Source organism: Equus caballus, chromosome 10 (assembly GCF_041296265.1).
Source record: "Equus caballus isolate H_3958 breed thoroughbred chromosome 10, TB-T2T, whole genome shotgun sequence".
NCBI classification, from domain to species: Eukaryota; Metazoa; Chordata; class Mammalia; order Perissodactyla; family Equidae; genus Equus; species Equus caballus.
Window position 1 is genome coordinate 76,933,132 of NC_091693.1, and position 24,952 is coordinate 76,958,083.

General features: G+C 35.6%; 1 long non-coding RNA gene across 1 annotated transcript; it reads left to right on the forward strand.

The window, feature by feature from the left end:
- Positions 1-3,977: 3,977 nt before the first annotated feature.
- On the forward strand, positions 3,978-18,516 carry LOC138915834 (uncharacterized). The gene is made up of 2 exons (XR_011422166.1): positions 3,978-4,191; positions 15,806-18,516. It is a non-coding gene; the product is annotated as an uncharacterized lncRNA (long non-coding RNA).
- The last annotated feature ends 6,436 nt before the right edge of the window (positions 18,517-24,952 follow it).

Genomic DNA, 24,952 nt, shown 5'->3' on the forward strand with positions numbered 1-24,952 from the left:
CCGGGAAATTCAGGCACACTTTTAAGTCCACTCTTGACCGGATGGTCTAAGGTAGAAGATAAAGGTGTAACTTCCACAGCAGAACGTTTTCTGTATTCTAAGATAAAGTGCAATACTTCGATATATTTAATTTGTATTTTAATATGTTATATATCTTGATTAAAGTATGTAATTTTTCTAAAAAAGGAAACAGACATCTTTATTAATTCTGAATGATATTTTATATGAACAAAGATTTATTATTATTTTAGATCACTAAAATTAAAAAAATCAATCTAAATAACCCATGGTTTGTTTGTTTGTTTTTTTTTAAGAAAAATTGAGATCGCATGCAAATAAGCCAAAAAAATCGGAAAGAATTAAAATCACCCATCATTCTACCACCTAGATATTCTGGAAGGTTTTTAATGGCCTTGAATTCAGCCAGAGATTATATAATTACCATTAGCTAAATTAAGAGACATTCATTTAGCTCTTTATTTATTCATCAAGTACAACACAGTGCTATACACTGAGTTAAAAAGACAGATAAGATTTGGAATTTGATCTGAATTAAGAAGAATCATGCAAATAATTAGTTACAATATATGTACTAAAGTGTAATGATTGTAATATTTGAAGAATATTTAAAGAACAGTAGTGGCCCAGAGGACAATAACCAATTCAGTCTGGGTGGGGAGCTGCTTTCAAAATAGTATTTAAGGAAACGATGACACTGAAGCTAGATCTTGAAGAAGGAATTGAACTGTGTCAGGCAGACATGGGTGGAAGGAAGAGGAAAAGCACTCACTCTGGGCCTAGAGTGCCAGATTCGGATCCTAACCGTCTCTTGACACACACATCTGAGTGACCTTCTCTGAGTTACCCAGTTACTCTGTGCCTCAATTCTCTCATTTCTACAAAATCAGGATAATAGTATTTTACTTCAAAGAGTTGCTTGGGGGTTAAATGGGTTAATCTGTATGAAGTACTTAGAACAGCTTTAGCTATTACTATAGAGATATGTGAAATATCATGATACATTTGAGGAACTGAAATTTCTTGGGCCTTTGAGTGCAGAGAAACAGCTGGAGAGTTGCACCAAATGAGAATGTGTAGCGAATGGGGGTCAGATAATGAACAAGCTTAATTACCTGCCATGCTGAGGAGTTCTGACATTATTCTGTAGGCAAAGGAGAGCCAATGAGATCTTTAAGGCAGCAGAGCGATGTAATAAGAACTGCCATTCAGCACAAGAATTTTGGCAGCAATGGAGAGAATGAATCATTAGAAAGAAAGAAATTGGCGTTGGGGTAATAGTTCACAAACAAATTGCTACCACAATCATATATTAATAGCACGAAGGAAGCCCTGACTGCATTTTCCAATTTTTAATGAAAAGCTTAAAGAGTTTAAAATTGATGTTATGAAAAAAACAGAGGTAAACAAGATAAGAAACAGGCCCCTCAATGCCGTTTTTCTTCTTCCCTTTCTGTAAAACATGCCACATATTTCTTAAATCCTATTTGTATCTCACTTCCTTGAGGTTTCCTTTCATTCGAGGCCTACAGCCAGGGCTGGACCTCATTTAAATCTCTAGAAAACTGAGAAAAGCTGTAGGTCTAAGCATATGGGTTGCCTTCTGGAAAGGAAGAATCAGAAGTAAGAAGGTACAGGGAGAGAAAGAAACCCAGAAGTTTAATGAAATAAGAAGACCAACTTCACTAGAATCAGAGACTGTGATAGGAGCCTCCTGGGAATAAATTTAAACAAAACAGCACTGTGTTTTGGCTTTTGGTTCTCCGTGTATTTCCGCGTTTGTCAATCTTCCTTATCTAAATTATTTTTTGTATAAAATTAAAAACATTTCGCTACATACTTTTTTGGTACTTTTTAAACTCAGATGATGTTTCTAGGAAAAATAATCGAAATTTTTCTGATTGATCTCTACTGCAACTATTGGCAGAGGTTAGAGCCATTTCATGTATAAAGTATATGTACTTTTTTCTTTTAAAATATGAAATGTCCTTCTCATACCTAATAAATACAAACATTGACTCAAGTGCTCCAGTCTTTTCAAACCTAAATAACGCTTCTAGTCTATATTAAAAATTAACTGCAAACTTTCTCTAAAAGGAAATTCTACACCAGAGAAATGTAGAAAGGAAAAGCTCTGGTGAACAGCAGCGAGCGGGAAGACTGAATGGTGATCCGTCTCTGGGTTAAAAGTTATAACAAACCAGCTGCCTGATCTGGGATAGGGTTTTTCATGCTAAGGCTGGGTAGTGGAAAATCTTAGGGAGAAATTTTCCATTCATTCACATACTTCACTGCTTAGAAATATGAACCACCTGTAACGGGAGCCCCAGGGGATTAACAAAAGTCGTGCAGATTACCCATTAATGGCTCAGACCCCCTCCTGTTTGAAATTGAGCCCTTTTTTTCCCTCTGAACATTTCATGATCTCCTCCACTAATTATTTGGAATTCGTTTGTAATAAATGCCTTATGTTCCCCTTCTGAGGCATGCTCGTTCACTAGCATTTCACTTTTTCTGTCTGATGTGAGCACCACAACAGAATTCCAAATGAAGAAAAGATAAACTTTTGGTTGAATTGTGTTTGTTTTACAAAAGGAAAAGAAGGAAAAGTGTTTATTTGGGCTGGGCCGGATGGTCCGGTCCTTGCATTTTCTCCAGTGATTCTTTCATTTTTTACTTCACTGCAGACAGGAAATCCTTTTTAATTCTTGAGGAGAATCTAACTTATCCTTGGACTGAGAGTACAAAGCTTTAAACAATTTGTTTAAAGATGCCGTTTGATTCTTTAGTCAAAACACATAGAGATTTGGATCCAGGACTTCAGCAAAGTTATTGAGCATCTGCCTTTGGGCTATGGCACCATGTCGGTATTTTCAAAGACCTATATCCCTGGAGTGTTTCTAAGAAACCCCTAGTGTCTGTATCTGTATGTTTAGGTGCATCACATTTATTTCATGTTCAGGAAATAATTTTATAAGATACATCTCAGTTCCTACCAATAAATAACTAGAAGATCTTTCTGGTCACTGCTTTATCAGCTTCTAGACCAGTGGTTCTCAACTGGGCGTGATTTAGCCCTGATAGGAGTACAACTTCTGAGATCTTAGAAACACAGAAAGCTATGTCGCGGATACTGCAATGATGCTTTCAGAATGGGCTATGGCAGAGCAGCTTACCTCCTGTCTGGATGCAGGAGAGTTTTTAAAGTGACATCGAAGAAACATGTTCAATGGATGTTGCACTTGGTGCCCATCAAATCTGGGCTCAGAAATCCAAGAGGCGAAGTATTGAAGGGATCACTTGTTTTGTTTATTGAAATGGCCAAGAATTAAAATAGTAATGGTACTGGGGAAAGTAGTAGTGAATCAAGAACTAAGAATCACTGAGAAATGCAACGACCAAACCAGGTATTAGTAGATCAAAGAAATGACAGGTGGCAGTGGGATTATAATCTTTATTCTATTTATGTGCATTATAATCATTACAATTATGTTTTTGTAACCATTTATCTATTTCAGGGACCATATAAGTAAGTTTTTTTTAATTTTCTTTTTTTGTCCCCAATTATTCACTATGATGAATAAAGCAAAGGCTTTTATTTTATTATTGGTACACACTCGTCTACCCCAATAAGGGGCAAGGGAAGTAAGCTTCCTTTTCCAGTTCCATTCATTAGAGAAACAAGATACTTTGTTGTCCGACTTCCAGGGAAACCACTCAATTTCCAACTGGTATTGCACAAACTTCATCTTTGTAGAGTCTCCTCAATTTTCCCACAGAAGTTCCTTAATTATAGATCTCCTTGGAGCAAATGTTGGTTTCGCCAGCCAAAGACATCTTTCCCCTTTTCTTTGATGACACAAGTCTCTTTTTTGGCGAATTCCCTCCCCTGCTTCTTGTGGCTGTGAGAGGCTGCCAATCACAGTATCCAGCCTGCTGGCCAAAGGGGCAGAATATGTGACCCAGGAGTGGCCGCTGAAATTGACAAAGGTTAGGTACCTGACCCCAGAAATTTTCTCTTGGATTTTTTTTTTTTTTTTTGCTATGGATATACAAAAAGCTGTGTTTCAGGAAAGAAGGAAAAGAGAACAAATCCTCGGCACCACCACCCTGTGATGGAAGCCCCTCTGAATAGGAGGACATAAGGCCAAAATCAAAGAACAGCACATCTGAGTGAGCTTGGTGGCTTTTATCTTTTAGGGAAATTTCCCATTTCATAGAATTTGTCAAATCTATGGTCGTAAACTTAGCAATAATATCCCCTTATTAAGCTTTTAATGTCTGTAAGATCTGAGATGATGTTCATTCTCTCATTCCTGATACTGGTACTTTGTTTATTCTTTTTTTTTTTCCTGATTAGTTTGGTTTGAGATTAATCAATTTTATTGATCTTCTCAAAGAGCTACATTTTGATCTCATTGATTTTTCTTGATTGCTTCATTGTTGTTTAAATTTTATTTTATCGATGTCTGCTGTTATCTTTATTTTCTCCTTTCTGCTTAGTTTGGATTGCACTTTCTCTTGTTTTTCCAATTTCTTCCAAAGGAGGCTAAGGTCACTAATTTTAATCATTCTTCATGTCTAATATAAGGTTTAATGCTATAAAATTCCCTCCCAAACACTAATTTAGCTGCATCTCACAATTTTTTAAAAATTTTCATTTAATTCACAATGTTTTCCAATTTCCTTTGTAATGTCTTCTTTGACTCATGGCCTATTTAGAAATGTGTTCTTTAATTTACAAATATTTGAAGATTTTCCAGATATCTTTGTTATTCGTTTCTAATTTAATTCAGTGGTGGTCAAAGTTTATATGACTTAAATCCTTTAAAGTCTATTAAGACTTGTTTTATGGCCTGGAATATGGTTTACCTTCTTAAATGTTCCACTTACATTTGAAAAAAAATGTGTATTCTACTCTTGTTGGGTGGATTATTCTGTGAGTGTCAATTAGGTCAAATTACTAATATTTTTCAGGTCTTCTCTAACCGTGCTGATTTTGTGTCTACTTGTTTATCTATTATTGAGAAAGAGGCATTGGAATTTCCCACTATAATTATAGATGTATCTGTTTCTCCTTTCAGTTGTATTATTATTTTACTTCATGTATTTTGAAGATCTCCTATTAGGTGTCTATACATTTAGGATTGTTGTGGTCTCTTGATGAATGACCTCTTTGTTATTGTAAAATGACTTTCTTTATCCTTAGGAATATTCCTTGCTCATAAATCTACATTGACTGATATCAACAGAATCCCCCCAGCTTTGCTTTTCTCCCTAAAACAAGTCAGGTTTATTCTTCTATTAGCATTTTTTTACTCATTGGTCCTCTAACTGAAAGATGCTTCCCCCAGGAGGTTGACATGATTGGTTTCTTCTTGGCATTGAGGTTTAAGCTCAAATGGCATCCTCCCAGAGAGCCTTCCCCTTATCCTAAAATGGGAGCCTCCCCTCTTAGTTATTCTTTGTTTTCCTCTTTTAGCCTATAGTATTTATTTACTTTTATACTCAGCACTTATCATCAGCTGACATTATTTATTTTTAACATTTCTATTCTCTCCTTCATTAGAATGTTGAGAATATGTCTTAATCACAGCTATGTTTTCACCACTAAAAATAGTGCCTAGTAAATAGCAGGCACTTGATAATTGTGTGTTGAGCAAATGTATGAAGGGAAGTAGGACGGAAGGAAGGAAGGAAAGAAGGAAGGAAGGACGGGAGGAAGGAAGGAAGGAGAGAGGGAGGGAAGGAATAAATCAATTTTGAAAATCTGGTATGTTCCAGAGACTGTTAGAGGTCCTGGAGAGTAGAACAGGAGTAATATAAGTTGCGTATTTGTCATTTCACACTAGATTACAAATCCTTTGAGAATGAAGCATAAGTGCTATATTAGAGACATAGGAAAGGACTGGGAAAATCAGAGAGGGAACAATTAATTATGACATATATATATATTGGGAAGGAGATCAGAGAAATCTTCATAGAGAAGGTGACAATTGAGTTGGCTCTTGGGATATTTACATGGTTTTGTCAGAAGGGTAAGAACATTCCAGAAAAGAAGACAATAGCCTGAGCAAACATTGGGAGGCAAACATATTTAAGCTAGATTTTTGAATAATGAAATATATATTTGAAAAAACATGTTCAAATTTTCCCTGAAAATTTTTCTAATGAAAGTAAAATTACTTTATCACCCTAAATTCTTAGATACAAAAAGTATATTGAGTAGTAGGTACAAGTTTAAGAAATAATTTGCTGTAAAGTTATACCTAAAATTTATGCATATTTACATATATTTAAGCCTCTTAGATCTATAGTAAAAATAATTGCTCCTTAATTCCTGGAGTTATAGAACATGATTTTGTTAAGTGTAGAGTTTTTTTTAAATTAGTTTAAGTAGAAATACCACTTGAAGGCTATTGCCACTGATATTAATGCCTGTTAAGTTAGTACACAACCTTAGCTTTATAGATAAATGTGCATAGTTTCTTGAAGAAAGATTTTAAATATTGGCTTATAAGAAATAAAGCAATATTTGCCCCCTCCTTTTGCTTACTTTTCTACTCCTACCATCTCTGCTACTTGCATTTGTTTTCTCTAATTTGTATGCCAGCAGTGACACATCCTGATATTGAAAACTACTGTCAGGATGTGCGAAAGTACATTCCTTCTCAATATGGTTTTATTTTCAACTGTACTCCTGAGTCATTGGTATAAAATATGCTCTCTCTCTTTTTTTTAATTCCACCCTACTCATTTTTTTCCCTTTTTTCTAATCTGTGTTACATACATGGCTAGGGAAATGCTTGATATTTTAGAAAAAAGATTTTTTATTGCAGTTTATTTATTATTAAATCAGACAGTTATTTCAGTGATTTAACTAGTATTTCCTAAGAGTCTACTATGAGCTTGTTTTGGGGAATATAGCAGTAAAAAACACAATAGAATTCTCTGCTCTTATGGAGCTTATATTTATGAGGGGGAAATTTTTTTATAAAAGAGATATCAATAAACATAATAATTATAACTAAATACATGAGAAATAAATAAAATAACAAAGAGCAACTGAGAGGAGACAAATAGGGAGATGAGAGAAATCTCTGAAGAGGGGATATTTGAGCTGAGCTCTTGATATAAGATAGAACCAGCTACAAAAGGATATGATAGAAGAAGTTTCTAGGAAGAAGTAAGCTTGATGATATGTGATGATATGTCAGGAATGTCAAGAAGACCCAGCATGGCCACAATATGAGAAATGGAAAACAATGTAGCAATGCATTAAGGGATAATTAGAAGTCTAATATATATCTAATATAATAGGGATATATAGCCCATAAAACTATGTTTACAACTTTTGCTCGTGTGATGGAAGGTGGTTAAGTGGAAGAATGACATAATCTAATTTAAGATTAAAAGATTATTTTGGTTGTTCTCTAGAGAATCGCCTAAAGAAGGCAATAATGCAAACAGAGAGACTAGATGGGAAATTATTGCAGGATCAGGGAACAAATGATGGTCCCCAAGGACCAGAAGATTGTCATGGGGATGGAAGGAGAGATTAAATTTGGGATATAGATGTTAGAAGTGGGGCTGGCAGGAGTTGCTGCTGTTGGACTGAATATGAGGAGTAAGGCAAAGAGAAGAGTTAAGGATGGACTTGGCATTGCATTAGCTGGACCTTACTTTGGAAGCCCAGTCCTGACACTTGAGAGCTATGAAATCTCTGATAAGTAGTTTACCCTCTGAGACTTTGTTTTCTCATCTTTAAAGTCAGGATAATAATGTCTGCAACTGATAGCATTCAAAATGGTAAACCTGGTACCATGTCTAATAGAGTGCTTGAACCCAATAGGTATTTCATAAAAATGGTACTTTTAAGTACTTTTTATAAATAGATATTCAAAAAACTACAACTTATTATATAGGGCATTGTGATTTCTGCAAGACATTTAATAAAATCTCTCCCAATATTTGGTGAAAAAGTGAAAAATCCCTGAACCTGGTGATAGTAATTATATGTAGTCATGTCTGATTGACTGACTGCACAAAACAAGCATTGATGACTGGACTGCTGCCATCTGGAGGGATCTCTCACTCTGCTGTCTTGCCCATGCCTCCACCCTTGGCCAGGCAAGTGTTCAGCATTTGGTTAACACTTGAGTGAAGAAAGAAAAGACATGACTATAGACGTTTTAGATGACCCAAGACTAGAAGAGGGAGTTAATAGGAGAGATGTTGGAATCAGCTCTCAAAATATTCTCAACAGGCTGACAGCATGGGCCAGAAAAAACAAGGAGAAATTTAAGAGCTAGAAACATGAAGTTCTACATTTCTGTTAAAAAAAAAATTAACCTCGCACATACAGGATTAGCAGCAATTCATGTGAAAGGATTTGGCAGTTAGAGTTGACTGCAAGGTCAGAATGATGTTGCAGCATGACTTAGCTGCTAAAAGAGTAAAGACAACTTTAGGCTGCATTAATAGAAGTTGAGCGTCAAGGACAAGGGAAGCGATGCTTCATTTCTGTTTTGTTCTGCTCAAAGCCATCTGGAGCATGTCCACTTTTTGAGGCCGTGATTTAGTCTTTATTGAGTAGCCAAAATGTACCATGTAATACCAAATTATATCAAGCACAGATTCTACTCTCAAGGGTGACACAGTAGAGTAAGATGAAACTGATATCTATGTAAATGACTAACATACAAGGGAGAAAGAGATAAATACCTCAGGCAAGATAGCAGTAAAAAATAATGCAGATGTTTGGGATAGATATTGGTCACTATCAATTGTAGCAATCAAAGAAGTCAGACTTCATTCTGTAGGCAATGGAGTAACCATTGGAACTGTGTGTACTGGGGAATGATATAATCAAAGCTGTGCTTCAAGAAAGAAAAGACAAACAAACACCCAGCAATTTACACATTAGTCTATATGTTCTTCACTGCACTGTGGCTGTGAGCTTTAGCGGCTTGAGGCAGAATCAGGAAAAACTGCTGGAAATTGCAAGGAGACAGATTTTGACTTAGTATAATGAATTTCTATTCATCATGTCATTCAAGATGAAAGAGCTGCTGGTAACCAAGTGACCAATCTTTTCACTGAGAGAGTTCAAGCAAAGACTGGATGGCCATGTCTCAAGCCCTGCGTGAGCTGATGCAGTAGTTGACCTTGGGGCTTGCTTCTGGTCCTGAGATCTTAGAAGTCTGTGTTTCATGGCATCTCAACATGCTGATTTGTTAACATGGTAGAGCAAAATCATTTCTGTATTTTGTTAGCTTCATATGTGCTCTTTCTACTGTCCAAAAAATACTACTATGTACATTTAAACTTTATTATGATTTCTAATTAAAAAATCATATTAAGGATTTTTTCTAACTGCTTTTGTCACACTGTTTTATCTCAATTTATTATTCATTATATGTTTTGATCAAATAGCATTGATTTTATTTTTAGTCCCAATAGGAGGTCTTACTAAATTTAAAATGAGCTCCAGAGTCTCTGTTTTAAAATACAAACCCCATAAAATAAAAATCATTAAACACAGGTATATGTAGTTCTGGATTATCAATTAATACAACCAATGGGATAATCTGTATCCTATCTTTCTTTTGTGTTAAACACACGCATAGCAATAGAAGTATAGAAATGATGATTTGGCTTTCTAATTGATGACTTTAATTTAAAGGACAATGATCACATATTAATAGTTTGCATCACAGATTATTCTGATTTCTTAACATTTTTAGCAAAATAATATTTTTTCAAGTTTTTGTTAGCTTTATGTTCATTCTCAAAATTGTCCATAAAATACCAAAACATAGGCAATAAAAATATGTCTACCACTATTACACTGCAGAAAGTAAAACTCAGTCACCATGCTGTCACAGGCAAGGAAACATCCAGGAAACAACAGGAAAGGGGACCATGCACAGGCTTGTAGTGATAAATTACACCGCAGCCAGTGCTTGCAACTAAATCAACTGTGGCCTGATTAACGACTGCTCCACATAACGCTGCAGAATGAAAAAGAAAACTTTGCAAGTTTTCATCAGGGATTGTTTTTAGCACACCCAGAGGCCCCGTGAGGGGAAGAACATGTATGAGAATTTTAGAAGTTTCTCTCTTTAAAAAATTTGTTGACTACACTTGGTTTAATATTTATTGATAGAAAATTTACCCAGAGAATATTCGACTTCTACTTGTGCTTTATTTATAAAGAAAAAAAAAAAATTGCCAGTATAAGTAAAATTTGTGTTGCCTTCCAGAATTGTATAGTACCAGAAAATATGATTTTGCTAGAAAAATCAAAAGTGTAACTGACAACCTTTGTGATATTTAAAGGCATCTTTTACTGACAACCATTAGGATCGGATAATGTTAGAGAACTAAAAAGGTAAATACAACTCTGAAATTGCTGGCAATTCCTTATTTATAAGAGAAACTCCAAGTCTGACTTTTTATTTTAATATTTTATTTCTTTCACATTTTTCAAAATTTGATTTTTAAAATTGTATCCCAATTAGCCCTCATTTTCAGCAGCATGACTGCCAATTCCTAATGGTGGGAGATCCTAGAATCTGTTTCCTTGTTTTCCATGACTTTGATCATTTTGAGGAGTACAGATCAGGTATCTTCTAGAAAGTCCCAAAATTGAGATGTCTGCTGTTTTCTCCATGGTTAGACTGGGTTTGGGAGGAAGAATACAGAGGTAAAGCTCAATTTTCCTCACAGTGTATCAAGGGTACGTACTACCCACATGACTTACCACCTTTGATGTTAACCTTGATTGTGTAGCTAAGATAGAGTTTGTCAAGTTTCCCCACTACAAAGTTACTTTTTCTCCCTTTTCATACTGTTTTGAAAGGAAGTCATGATGAGAAGCCCATATTTAAAGGAATGAGGAGTTATGCTTTGTCTTCCAAATCATCCTAAAATCTAATCACAGACTTCCTAAGAAAGCTGCTGCAACATAAGGATAGCATCAGCACCAGCCACCACCTTCGACACAGAGGTGGCAACATGTCAGCAGATGCTTTCATATTTGGGTACTCTCCCAGCTCCCACCCACCTGGCTTCCAAGAACAGTTGATGACTCCAAGAGCTGAGCCCAAGCAGACTGCTGAATGAGTTATAAAGCAGAGTAGATGCCAAACTTGTGTGATTCATTAGTTACACTTCCTCATCTTTAGTTCTTTCCTTTTGCTTAATTTGTTAAATTTCCCCCCATTTTTAAATTAATTTCTGGTCATTCTCTCTCTTTCCACTATTCTTTTCTTACTCTGACTAATTTCATAATTGTCTTATTCCCAAGTCTCCTTGTACAGGGCACTTATAATGACTTAGCAAAAAATCTAATCAGATAAACGTTAAGCAACATTTTGTTGATTGGTGGCCTATTTCCAGATATTTCTGATCACATCCCCATGCCTCGTGTGCTGAAGATGATGTGCTAAATTCCCATGAGCAAAGAGCAAAACAGCAACTATTTTCATGGTAACATCATTACAAATTAATTTTAGAAAATGCTCACTTTAGTTTATATAATACTAATGAAAAGAGAGATTCCAAAAGCCTCAATGACATCAGTTTTCTGCACTTTCTTTCAAAAATATGAACTGGGCATGTATTGACTCCACATTCTTAACCAGACGCTGAAGACAAAAAGACGTCAACGAACTTGCAGACTAGTAGGCAGTAGTTGGCTATCCACGTGGTATAATCGAAAGTTGTCACCAACAAATTATTTCTCTGCATTTATTCTGAAATTACAACATTACTGCAACTCTTTTTATAAAGGTTATATTAAAATGTGCCCTAACACTAATAATTAGACAATTACAAATGAAATAATAATGTATCTTTTTTAAGTCTGATGATTGACAATGATTTAAAAGACTGGAAATACGCAACGTTGTCAGGGTGTGGTTCCATTATAAATCGATTGCTCACGGTCTTTGTTTTTAATTAGGTTGTTCACCTCATTTGTTTGTGGGAGCTCTTTCTCTATTTGGTTTATAGTTCTTCTACCTATCATAGACTTCAGATGTTTTCTGATGTTTACTTGTCTTTTTTTACACATTCATAACATTTTTGCTATTTAAAAACATTTTAATTTTACATGGGCAAATTTGTTAATATTTTCCTATAGGATTCTCCCTTTCATATTCTTTTCACATCTTCTTACTAAAATGTTAAGTAGAAAATACTAAGGTTCAACACCATATAAACAATATGATCCTAATTTTTTTAAAGATAGTAATAGAAAGATAAGAAGGAAATTGTAATTTCCTAATTTTCCAAACTTTCTTTAGTTAATGTATGTTATTCTCAGAATTAGAATAAGCGACAAATGCAATAAGTATTTTTCAACGTGCATATGTATGTCAAAGACAAAGTGCATGAACTCTCAAGCACTCACCATCATTTTGGCATGGAAAGGCCAATATCCTTGGAAATAGACCTTAGGGTAGGTGAATTTTAAGCAAAGGACAATGGAGAGAGTTCAATTTTCCTTTTGGGACAGATTTTCCTCTTCTGCCAAGACTGGTAAGCCTGGTATAGTCTGGATGTAAGAGAAAGGACACTGAACAGCTGGGGAGTAAAAAGAGCCAAGAAGAAAAAAATGAAATGTTGAGTAAATGCCACATCACTCCCTTTGTTCATATTTGAATGAAGGCCCTCTTTTCAGTTAGTAACTGGAATCTGTAAATAATTTGGGAAAGGCAATAGGGATTTGGAGGTTATTCTCTTTTTTCCTTAACAGTCACTAAATGCCTCTGAGTCTACAAAATGCAGCCATTTAGACCACAGGGATCAAAGAAAATGTGAGTTTTAAAGCAGTGTCATTCAACAAAAGACTGGAACTAGAAAAATGGGGAAAAAAGCACTGCCTGGACAGGGAAAGGAAGGATTCAAAAGAACTCTGACCAAGAACAGATTGTACTGGGGAGGCTTAGGAATTCTCTTCAGACCAAGGGACAGCGATGTGTACCAAGCATCTGACTTGATTCAGCCGGTGGGGTCACCGTGGCTGTGAAGGGTCTGGCAGGGGGACAGCAGCATTAGGAGGACTTGGGCTCTGAAGCCAATCTCAGCTTCCCACTTATTTACTTGCTGTGTGACCTTAAGCAAGCCAGTTAGCCTCTCCAAACTGCAATGTCCTCATTTGTAAGCTGAGGGTAACACCAATGTCAGCACACAAGATGACCATCAGAAGTCTTTGAGATGATGCCTGTAAGGGTCTCGGCACGGCTCTTGCCTCACTGCGTCGAACAATGCCATCACCTGGTGGGTGCTCAACAAGTTGTTGAAGGAATGAAGAGAAAGCACCCAACAGCTAGCTAAGATGGGTTACTATTTTAGCAAGGAAAGTAGCAGGTAAATCGTACAGACGTATGTGTTACATTGGCTAACCACAGGGACTACTGCTCTGTGCAAGTGTGGTAGGGGCTGTTGTAATGGAAGAGCTAAGATTTGACATGGTCCTTGATGAATGGGGTAAATTTGAAGAGATAAAGAACAAGAAAGAGAAAAGCTAAAAAGAATAAGATGAGTAAAAGCATTTGGTTGAGGCTACACAAATCATTGGTGACTTAAGCAAATGGAGAGTGGCAGGAGATAAGGTGGAAAATGTAGGAAAAGTTGGGCGGGGCAGGAAGCAACAGAATAAATAATATTCTATCATTGAAAGTTAGGTGGTGGATCACAAGTGTTTTATTATCTTTATTATTATTATGCTTCAGATCTTACATATATGGTATGTATATTCATTAGTGTGTATCAAATATTAAATAATATATTTTAAGTGGACAAGGGCTGGACAGGAAGGATTGGCGTGTCAAATTGCCAAGGGGAAAAAGATGCCTACATTTGTGTTTAATGGAAAAAACTCTTATCCCATGTTTCTGATATACTATTTTCTCTATTTCTCTGTTAACATTCTGCAGCTGTCCTTGTGGACTTAATAAAATGGTATAAATTTATTTTCAAATAGATTAATAAAGCTGTAAAAGAAGTGTGCTGTTATATTTTCTAGAATTTCCTTCATCTCAGAAATTCAAGACTCCTTCTTAACCAATACCTTAGGATATTTCTGGACATTATTGCTTTAGTACGTGACTGAGCATAAGATCTAGCTCGCAATTAAAGTTACCAAAAGTTAATTCGTTGCACTCTAGCCTCTTCTGGTTTCCTGCTGTTTTACTGACAATGCAGTTTTGCTGAGATACTAACTTATAACTCAGCCTGTTTATCAACATTTCCTTTTGATAATTGTTACATTTTAACAAATTAGAATAATATGATACATAACACGTAATTGCAAAATAATTTTGTGGAGAGTTTCTCCAAAAGAATTAGGAGTTTGCTCAAGACAGAGTAGGGACTCTACTGGCCTCAGGGGGAATGTTGGAAAAAGGCTAAATTGTGTTGGGAGGAGAGGAGGCCTGGGCATGGGGAGAGGTGAAGAAGTCAGCAAGGTCGAGGAGTTCATGCCGAGACCAGCAGTTCCGGATAAAAGAGAAGAGAGAAACCTTTGGGTGGGCCTAGGGCCAATGTTTGGGGAGGGGAAGGAAGAGCACTGAAGAGGCAGTTACAGGAAAGGCCAGAAGAATTTTAAACAAGAAACAGATTTACGTTCAAGCAAAATGTGAACATTTGTGCCCCTGCTAAGTGACGGAAATTTGCATGTGGAGAGCTGACACAGACCTGCCCTTCCTAAGGGCTGGCAAATTCTCTGCAAATTGATATTAAGGCCATTAGGCCTGGTTATTAAAACATGGCAATAACAATAATATCAGTGAAAATACTAGCAGTGGTTATTTATTGAGAGGTTTCCGTGAGCCAAGACTGTGCTAATTGCATTAGACAGGTGCACGCCCTTCTTCTTCCAACAACCTGTGGGTGTGGGTGTCCCCACGACGTGGATGAGGATAGCGAGACCCAGAAAAGCTACGTAACTTGCCTGAATTCACAGGATGAGTGAGTCCTCCGGGAAAGCAGAAGCTGCGGGAGACTTCAGGGTTTTCTGTGTATATTCAGGGCACTCCCACCACATTCTACCACTTCTACAAAGTTGTCTTCAAAAGTTTGGCTCGTGTTGCTCCTAAAAGAATTCTGAAAACACTTCTACTCCCTAGCACATTTATAAGTTACCATTCGTATTTTTCCAAAGTTTAAATAGTTACAAATGTGGTAATTTCTGATGCAGTCTAAATATAGATATTTTAAAATAAAACTCTTTCAACGCTTTAATTTCTCCAATGTAACTTATACATTGTCATGTTTTAACAGTCATTATTCATTTTTAAAATACATCAGCAAGTTTTTTTAAGTTACTATTTTGACCACTTCCCTTTCTTTCAACTCATATTTCCATCCCACTTTCCCCACAGAACTTATCCTATTGTAATATATCTTTATGCTCAAAATCACCCTAACATACTTTTCTATAACAAAAACATATAAATGTTTTTTAACTTTCTATCACTTGAGAGTTAAACAATTTCTTCAGATTTATTTTTTCAAATATTATTTGTATATAATTGGCCAAAACGATATAAGTGTAATCCAAATACTGACAGTTTTTACAATAAAAGTATAGTATTATGAGGATATGTTTTTTAATAATGTGGATGGAGTTTTTTCCAACTAGTTGATACATTCGTGAATAAATGTTAGTTGTTCCTGGATGAGTCAGGACTTATGCTAAAGAAAATATAGAATATTATTTTATATTATAAATTTTAACTTTTATAAATTACTAACAAAATTTTTCTTACACTTGCAGGCTTAACACTGATTCTCCAGAATTAAATTGGAAACTTTTTAGCTCCTCTTCCATGATAAATACACTACTGAGGCGCAGATGGCACCTTGATAAGGAACCCTTCCCAGACACTGATATTTTGAACTGCCTTTTGTTTGTTATCATGAAGTTGCCTGTTTTTTTTTTTTTTTTCACCCTCTGGGACAATATTCAATGGCAAGATTAGAGGTCAGGATATCTTCTCGTTTTAGTGGAAGCATGGTAGTTGTAAAAGGAGAGGTGGAAAATAAAACCCACTTGATACTCCTGACCAGAAATTGAGTCCCTGAAACTCTGCATGCCAATGAAGCCCTTGGGAAGTCTTCAGATACCCCAGGAGCACTCATGCCCACCTTGGAAGTCTGCCAACATGTGATACTAAACATGTTTGAAAGGAGAGTGGAAAGAACACCAACTTTAGAATCAGTCACATGTGGCCTTGAATCCTACTGCTGTTCACAGCTTGTGTGATATTGAGCACATCACTTAAACTCTGAGTCTCAGGTTTCTAATATGTAAAAATGAAAACCATAATTCTGAATACTCAGGGTTGTTGAGAGGATAAAGGAGACAATGTATGTAAGTCCCTTGGTATAGTGCCTGGAAAAACGCACTCAAGAAGTATCAATTTACTCTTTATAAACTTCTTCACTTCCTAACAGAGGTAATAGCACTTATTCCACAGGATCTGTTGAGGATTAAAACAGGCAACTTCGGTATTGTTTTCCTTCTCCACTAGAGTGTCATAAAATTTTATTTATCAATAGTTTTGAATATTTAATTCAATAAATATTTATTGAGTATTTATCATGTGCCAAACACTGTTCTAGGTTCTGGGTGTAGAAATAAATAAGACACAGTTCCTGATCTCAAGTAGCTCACAATTTGGCCTCAGAGATTCATGTATCTACTAATTATGTTATAATAAGTTAACTAGTTATTGTATTTAGGATATTTTACTGACTTCTGAGAGAACAATTTCAGTAAAAAAAAAATGAGAAGAGATACTAAATTCTGAGAGTGTGAGGAAAAAATGGGAAGAAAGAAAGTGGAGACAGAGTATATGGACTACTTCATCAAGAAGTTTAAACCGTAATGAAAGAGAACGATGAAGGTGGTTGAGCAGAAGGCAGAGTGAAGGGATGTGAGAGATGCTAGTACATTTATAGACCTAGCAAGAAGGACTGGTACCTAAGACGGAGAATCAGCAATGCAGAGGCAAAAGTGAAGGCAAACGATGTGTGCATTCCAGAGGTGGCTGGAAATCATGGCTTTAAAGCAGAGTTGGAAGACGGGAAAGGAAAATAGCTAAGAAAGGTGAAACACGAAAAGTAAATTTTGGTTATTGGGTCTGGATTCCTGATGCTAAGTCACAGCAGATGTCCATCTTTCAGTGAAGAGGCATCCTGCTTCTGCCGTCCTTATGCCAGTTCCATCGGCAACATCACCACTCTCAGTGCACTGAGTTTGAAAACGAAACTTTAATGATTCACATAAACAAATGATAAAACGAAAAGTTAATCAAAACAAAAAAATTCTCAAAGAACTCTTTAATGATTTTATATATATTTTCCCTACTCAGTGCAACCTACAAACCAAGGTCTTACAGTTTACAGTACTGGGGATCCCTCTACCTCTAGCAGAAGTACTTCTTTACAGATTAAATATTCCTCACCCACAACTCCTCCTTATGCTTTCTCATCCAACCAGAGCCAAGGATACATTATTTTCAAATTTTAACCCACATCTTCATGATTTTCTAGAAGCATAAAAGAGTAAACCTGTTTGGAGTGGGGGATTTCTAAAAAAAAGAAAAGCCTAGAGTTTTCTTAAAGTACATTATGTCCTGTTATTCACCTATTCTGCCCTTAGTGTAATAAATTTTAGGAAACTTACTAAGACGTTATGCATGAGAAACGGGAAGATTGAGGGTGTGTGGCAATTTTATAGTTCCCTGTAGGAGAAAAAAATGTTTAAATTATCTGTTTGTAGGCTTAGAATTTTACCAGATGTCCAGACATTATTTTGTTCTTTCTTCATGAGAAATTCTTTTAAAAATCTACCAAAATAATCCTTGTCTAGCTGTTCTCCCTAAATGAAACATATGCTTGTATCTGGAATTAAAGATAAATTAGAATTAAATGTATATCTAAGTCAAGCTAAATAGCTTTCAAGTTTGAAAGTACTAATAAGATACTGTTTAACCATAATTATCCAAAATCGACTCCATTTAGATGGTGATAGCTGGCTCTCAAGAAAAATGGAGATCAGTTTGTCATTGAATTGTCACTTTTAATGTTTTACATTAGCTAAGTATTTAAGGTAAATTAAGTGGGGAAAATTAATTTTTCTATTTAATAATAAAATAATGGTTTGTAGTTAGTTGTTGATTACTCTGTAACATGAACTGGGCCAAATACTTAACATAAGCCCTATTATTTAACTTTACCAACTACCCTATTATACATATTTTATACATGGGGAAGTAGATTCTTAGAAAATGAAAATGATTTGCATAAAGTCAAAAAGATAATCAGTGGCAGAGCTGAATTTTGAACCTATGTGGTCTGAATCTAGAGTCCATGCTCCATCACTCTAAGCGTTATTCTTTTTAATGTGAAGAGCAAAGAATTATAGTTCATGTATGGAACTCACCCACAATGTACAACACAAAGCAAAAAATAAAAATAAAATGACACAAAGGTAGCAGCAACCTCTCGACGAACTCATAGGACCTATTATATGGCTCATGTTGTGCAAGGATTCAGTAAAAACATTCTCAATGTGAGCTATAAAAACACTTTAGCTCATACTCTGAAGCCAAATGGATTAAAATCATCCAGTTTGCAAAGAGCAGCATCAGATGTGTTGTGGCTCTATTAGGTTTCAGTAAATAAAGAGGTCAGGGGTAGATAGTTTCCATATGAGCAAAGAGGGTTTGTTTCCTAGAGCATGATGTTATTGCCTTTCTGGGGAGCCTACAGGCTTTTTCACAAACTTTGAAGGAAAAAGTAAATTAAATGCCAAGAGATTACTCAGAAATCTCCAAATTTATACAGAAACCCCTTGATTTATATATTCATTACTACAGTACCTAATATTTGCCAAGCACAGTTCTTTACCTAGGGTTCTGGTAACCTAAGCTGGACCATTAGGTGAAAATTTGATAGACTAGGAAACTAAGATTCTATACTAATAGTAGAGATGGTACTCAATCCCCAAACTGACTGTGCTCATCCTCTACACCAAATTCAGCCTGTGAGGACCTCAGAGGATGCTTCTAGGAGAAGGGACTTTCTGAATAGGATTAAAACACAAGTAAAGCAAGGAAAACCAGAACAGTGACCAGGGAGAGCGGAGAAGACTTTTAAAAAATATGACTCACTCAAAGACTTGCAAGAAAAGTGTGAAAGTGTTAACATTCACTAACGTGGTGGAATGGAAGAAGAGGAGACTGGGGAGAGGTGGGAGCCTCTTCCTGAAGGGTTCTCCGAGCTGTCGTATGTGGTTAAGATTTTTTCCTAAGGATAATGGGAAACCATTGAAATACTTTAAAACAGATGAGGGGCATGATTTACATTTTAGAAAGATCACTCTAAAAGCAAGTAGGTTTCCCACGGCATGTAAAGAGGAAGGGAATCATAGTGAATATTCCAGGTCACAATATCCTTTATCCCTCAAATTATCTGAAATGTGTTCCAATAGTATTTATAGGACTGATTTTTAGACACTGTTTTTCTTTTGCACCAAAAAATTGTAACCATCACAAATTGTTCTTCAAGACTGAAGTAACAACTATGGATGATTTTGTCCACCATTTCATGCAGAGCCTAGTACTATCTTGCCAGATTGTGCCCTTCTATCCTCAATGTTTTGCCTTAGGACATGGTAGGAAGCTGTTATAATTGGGAAATTCTATTGGAGGATGGGGAAGGGAGGGTATTAAGCTGATTTATCCTGATGCTACTCTGTAATATGGGTATTAGAGAAAGGAGAAACTAAAGGCAGGAGACCAATAAGGAGACTATTGAAGAAATCCAGATAAGAAATAAAGAAGGCCTGAACAAAGGCAGTGGAAGTGGAAATGGAGGTGAAGACTTGACAAATACGGAGGAAGACAATGGGAAAAGAAGGAATCTAATGTGGTTCTTAGGTTTCTTGTTTTGGTGTCAAACACGATATAGAGTACAGAAGGAAGAATAGGTTTGAGGGAGTGAGAGCATTGAAGGAGCAATGAGAGATGATCTTGGAATAGTTTATCTTCAAGTATCTTTGGCACATCCAAATAGCGTTATTTGTAGGAAATGAAAGTATATGGTTTTGGAATATAGAAAATTGATAGAATATGGCTGAAAATAAATGTGTATGGGTTTAATTGATCATCACATAATTAAACAGGAAGGTCATTTGGAAAAAATATATATCGGGAAATAGAAGAAGCCTGATGTTAGAAGCTTAAGCACCACTTATGGGATAAGCAATTGAAGAGAAGACTGAGGAAGAATGTCAGAGAGGTGAAATCCTGATATCATAGAAGACTCGATGACATCTTTCAAGAAACAGAGAGTGGTCAGAAAGATACAACATGATAAAGAGCAAAAAATCTTCTTTGGTGGGCAATAAAGAAGTCAATTATCAATGTGAAATCTATGTAGTGTTTATATTCATTAAGCTTCACAAACTAGTGATGTAATTCCAAATTTCCAATCCAAAATGTGCTCACTCTAAAAGCAGAAATAAGAAGTGCATCAGTAGAGAATATACGACTATCACGTTAAGTATAAGAATGAATAATACTGAAAAAGAGAGAGAGAGAGTGTGTGTGTTTGTATGTGCGTGTATGTCAAAGACAATACTATAAGTCAGGGAAGGATTATTCAACAAACATGCTGGGACAATTTGCTAGTTACTTGGAAAAAAACAGTTTAGCTCTTAACTTTACACTCTATGTCAACATTAATTCTAGACTTGGAAGTTAATTCTTTTAAGTATAGAAATTTGAAAAAAGTATATAGTAGAATCCTTCACTAATTTCAGAATGGGGAAAGACTTTCTAAGATTAAAATCAGTGAAAGAAACCAAAATGAAAAAATAATTTGCATACAAATAATTTGGTAACATCTGCATATCGAAAATCCTATAACTAATTTAAAAAAACAAGAGATTAGACAACTGTTTCTAACAAGTATTACAGACAAAGTTAAAAAATCATCTACTGAGGAGGATTATGGCAAAACGGCAGAGTAGGAAACACTGAGAATCTATCTCCCCACCTAGATAATAGTTGTACTGGCAGAATCTGTCTAATGTGAATATTTTGGAACTCTGGAGTCTATGGAAGCCTTGTGACTTTCAGGGGAAGGCTTGGATTTTAAATTGTGGTTAATGTTGGTCCATTTTAGCTCTTAGCTCAGCAGTGACTAACTGTCTCCCATTCTTCATGGCCAGCAGCTGTGCATGTGTTCCTGGAATAGCTTGCATACAGCTTGCAGGAGCCAGGGTGGGCAATAACAGTGGTGTCCTCAAAATATAAGGATTTGTGTTCTGATCACTGATTACTGCTTCTGATCATGGAGGTGCAGACACAGAGCTAGGCAGCCATTGTTGGAATTCTCCCCATCAGGCTGGCTAAAGCAACTTCCAGTTGATTTAAAAGGCCAATACCTTTTTGATTCCATCGGTTTTGTCTTTTTTTCTTCTTTTTGGACCCAGACGTTAAAAACAAGGAAATTCAAAAGCAACTGCGTATACAGGGGAAATTAAAAAGCCATGGCTCAGAAAAGACCTGAGAAAACCTTAAGTTTTAACTCAGGCTGATCCTTAGCATGGAGACAGCCTGCAACAACAAAAACAAAAAACAAAAAACAGCTAACCCTGGGGAGGGGGAGAATTTGGCAACCAGGGTTACCATTCTATTGCTTTAAAATGTCCAGTTTTCAAAAAAATCACAAAATGTACAAAAAATAGGATGATATGGACTGATCAAAGGAAAAAATAAATAAGCCAACAGAAATTGTCCCTGAGAAGGACCAAATGACACACTTATAGGCAAAGACTTTAAGAAAAACTGCCTTAAAGATGCTCAAAGAACTAAAGGAAGATGTAGAAAAAGTCAAGAAAATGATGCATGAGCAAAATGGAAATGTCAATAAAGAGATAATGAACCTAAAAAAGAAACTAAAAAGAAATTCTAGAACTAGAGAGTACACTAACTGAAATGGTCTTGAATTAGTAAAAGACATGAATTAGTAAAATCATAAATGAAAGTGGAGATGCTACTACCATTCTACAAAAATGAAAAGGTTTATAAGAGAGTACCTTGAACAACTGTAATCAACAAATTGGATAACCTAGATGAAATGGATAGGTTCCTAGAAATACGAAACCTACCAAGATTGAAACAAGAATAGAAAACCTGAATAGATCTATAACTAGTAAGGAGTCTGAATCAGTAATCAAAAATCTCCTGACAAAAAAGCCCTGTACCTAGCTTCACTGGGGAAGTCTATCAAACCCTTAAAGAAGAACTAACACCAAACTTTCTTAAACTTTTCCAAAAAAGTGGAAGAGGAAACACATCCTAACTCATTCTATGAGGCCAGCATTGCTCTGATACCAAAGCCAGACAAGGACATTACAAGAAAAGAAATCTGCAGATCAATATTCCCTATGAACATGGATGTAAAAATCCTCAAAAAAAATATTAGCAAACCCAAATCAGCAATATCTTGAAACGATTATACACCATGACCAAGTGGGATTTGTTCTGGAATGCAAAGATGGTTCAACATATGAAAATCAGTCAACGTAATGCATCATATTAACAGAATGAAGAACAAAACAACAAGATCATCTCAATTGAAACAGAAAAAGCCTTTGACAAAATTCAACAACGTTTTATGATAAAAACACTTAACACACTAGAAATAAAAGTTGCTATGACCTGAATTGATTCTCCTCAAAATTTATATGTTGAACCCCAATGTAATGGCATTTTAAGATGAGGTCTTTAGGAGGTAATTAGGTTTAGATGAGGTCATAAAGGTGAGTCTCTCATGATGGGATTAGTACCCTTATAAGAAGAGACACCAGACAGCTTGCTTTCTTTATATCCACCATGTGAGGACACAGCAAAAAAGTGCCATCTTCAACCAGAAAGAGAATTCTCACCAGAACCTCACCATGCTGGCACCCTGATCTAGGATTTCCAGCCTCCAGAACTGTGAGAAAATAAGTGTCTGAATTTTAAGCCACACAGTCTATGATATTTTATCATGGTAGCCCAAACAAATTAATACAGAGGGAAACTACCTCAACATAACAAAAGTCACATTTGAAAACTCCCCAATGAACATTATATCCAATGGTGAAAAACTTCCTCTAAGATCAGGAAAAAGTCAAGGATTCCCAGTTTCACCACTTCTATTCAACATAGTACTGACAATGCTGGCCAGAGTAATTAGGCAAGAAAAAGAAATAAAAATCATCCAAATTGGAAAAGAGAAGTAAAATTATTTCTATTCATGGATGATGTCATCTTATCAGTAGAAAACTCTAAAGACTTGACAAAAATCTGTTCGAACTAATAAACTCAGCAAAGTAGCAGAATATAAGGTCAACACAAAAAAGTCAGTTGCATTTCTACACAATAACAATGAACTATTGCAAAGAGAAAAAAGAAAACACAATTCCATTTATAATAGCATCAAATATAGAATGCTTAGTAATTAACTAAGGAGGTGAAAGTCTTTTATAATGAAAACTACAAAACACTACTGAAAGAATTAAAGAAGACATAAATAAATGGAAAGACATCTCATATTCATGGATTGGAAGACAATATCTAAGATGTCAGTACTACCCAAAGTGATCTACAGTTATAAGGCAATCCTTGTCAAAAATCCCAGCAACATTTTTGCGGAAATAGAAAAATCCATCCTAGTGGTACACACGTACAATAGAATGCTATTCAGCCTTAAAAAAGAAGGAAATCCTGCCTTTTGTGACAACACATAGATGTCCCTAGAGAACCTTATGCTACATCAAATATGCCAGTAATAGAAGGACAAATACTGCATGATTCCACTTACATGAAATATCTAAAATAGTTAGACTCATAGAAGCAGATCATAGAACGGTGATTTCCAGGGTCTGGGGATAGAGAGAAATGAGGAACTGTTTTTCAATGGGTATAAAGTTTCTGTTCTTTAAGGTGAATGAGTTCTAGAGATCTGCCATACAACATAATACATATAATTAACAATACAATATTGTGCATTTTAAAATATGTAATGAGAATGGATCTCATGTTAAGTATTCTTACAAAAAAACAAAACAAAACCCACAAAAGAACACAGGAAATTTTTACAGTTGATGGATATGTTTTGTATCTTGATTGTGGTGATGATATCATAGGTATATGTATATTTCCAACTCATCAAGATGTAGATGTTAAATATATGCAATTTTTGTATATCAATTATGCCTCAATAAAGCTAAAAAAAAACAGTGGCTATCTCCAGAAGGCAGATTGGCGGGAAGGTACTTTCTTGATCAGCCTGGCAGTCACAAGGGTGTATATACGTAAAAACTCATCAAGCTGTACACTTAACATCTATTTTACCACATGTAAATTAAACATCGAAAAAGAACTTTTAAAATTCAAAAGAAAAAAAATTCATCTTAAAATTCCTATGGAATCTCAAGGGATACCAAACAACCAAAAGAATCTTAAAAATGAAATTGGAGGACTCACATTTCCTGATTTTAAAATATACTCCAAAGCTACAGTAATCAAAACAGTGTGGTACTGAAATAAAGGCAGACATATAAACCAATGGAATAGAATAGAGAACCCATATATAAATACTCACATATTATAGTCAAATGATTTTTAACAAGGGCACGAAGACCATTCAATGGGAAAAGGACAGTCTTTTCAACAAGTGGTTCTGGGGAAACTGGATATCCACATGCAAAAGAATGAATCCTATCTAACACCATATACAAAATTGAACTCAAAATGGATCAAAAACCTAAATGTAAGAGCTAAAACTATAAAACTTTTAAAAGACAATATAGAGCAAAATCTTTATGACGTTGTATTTGGCAATAGTTTCTTGGATATAA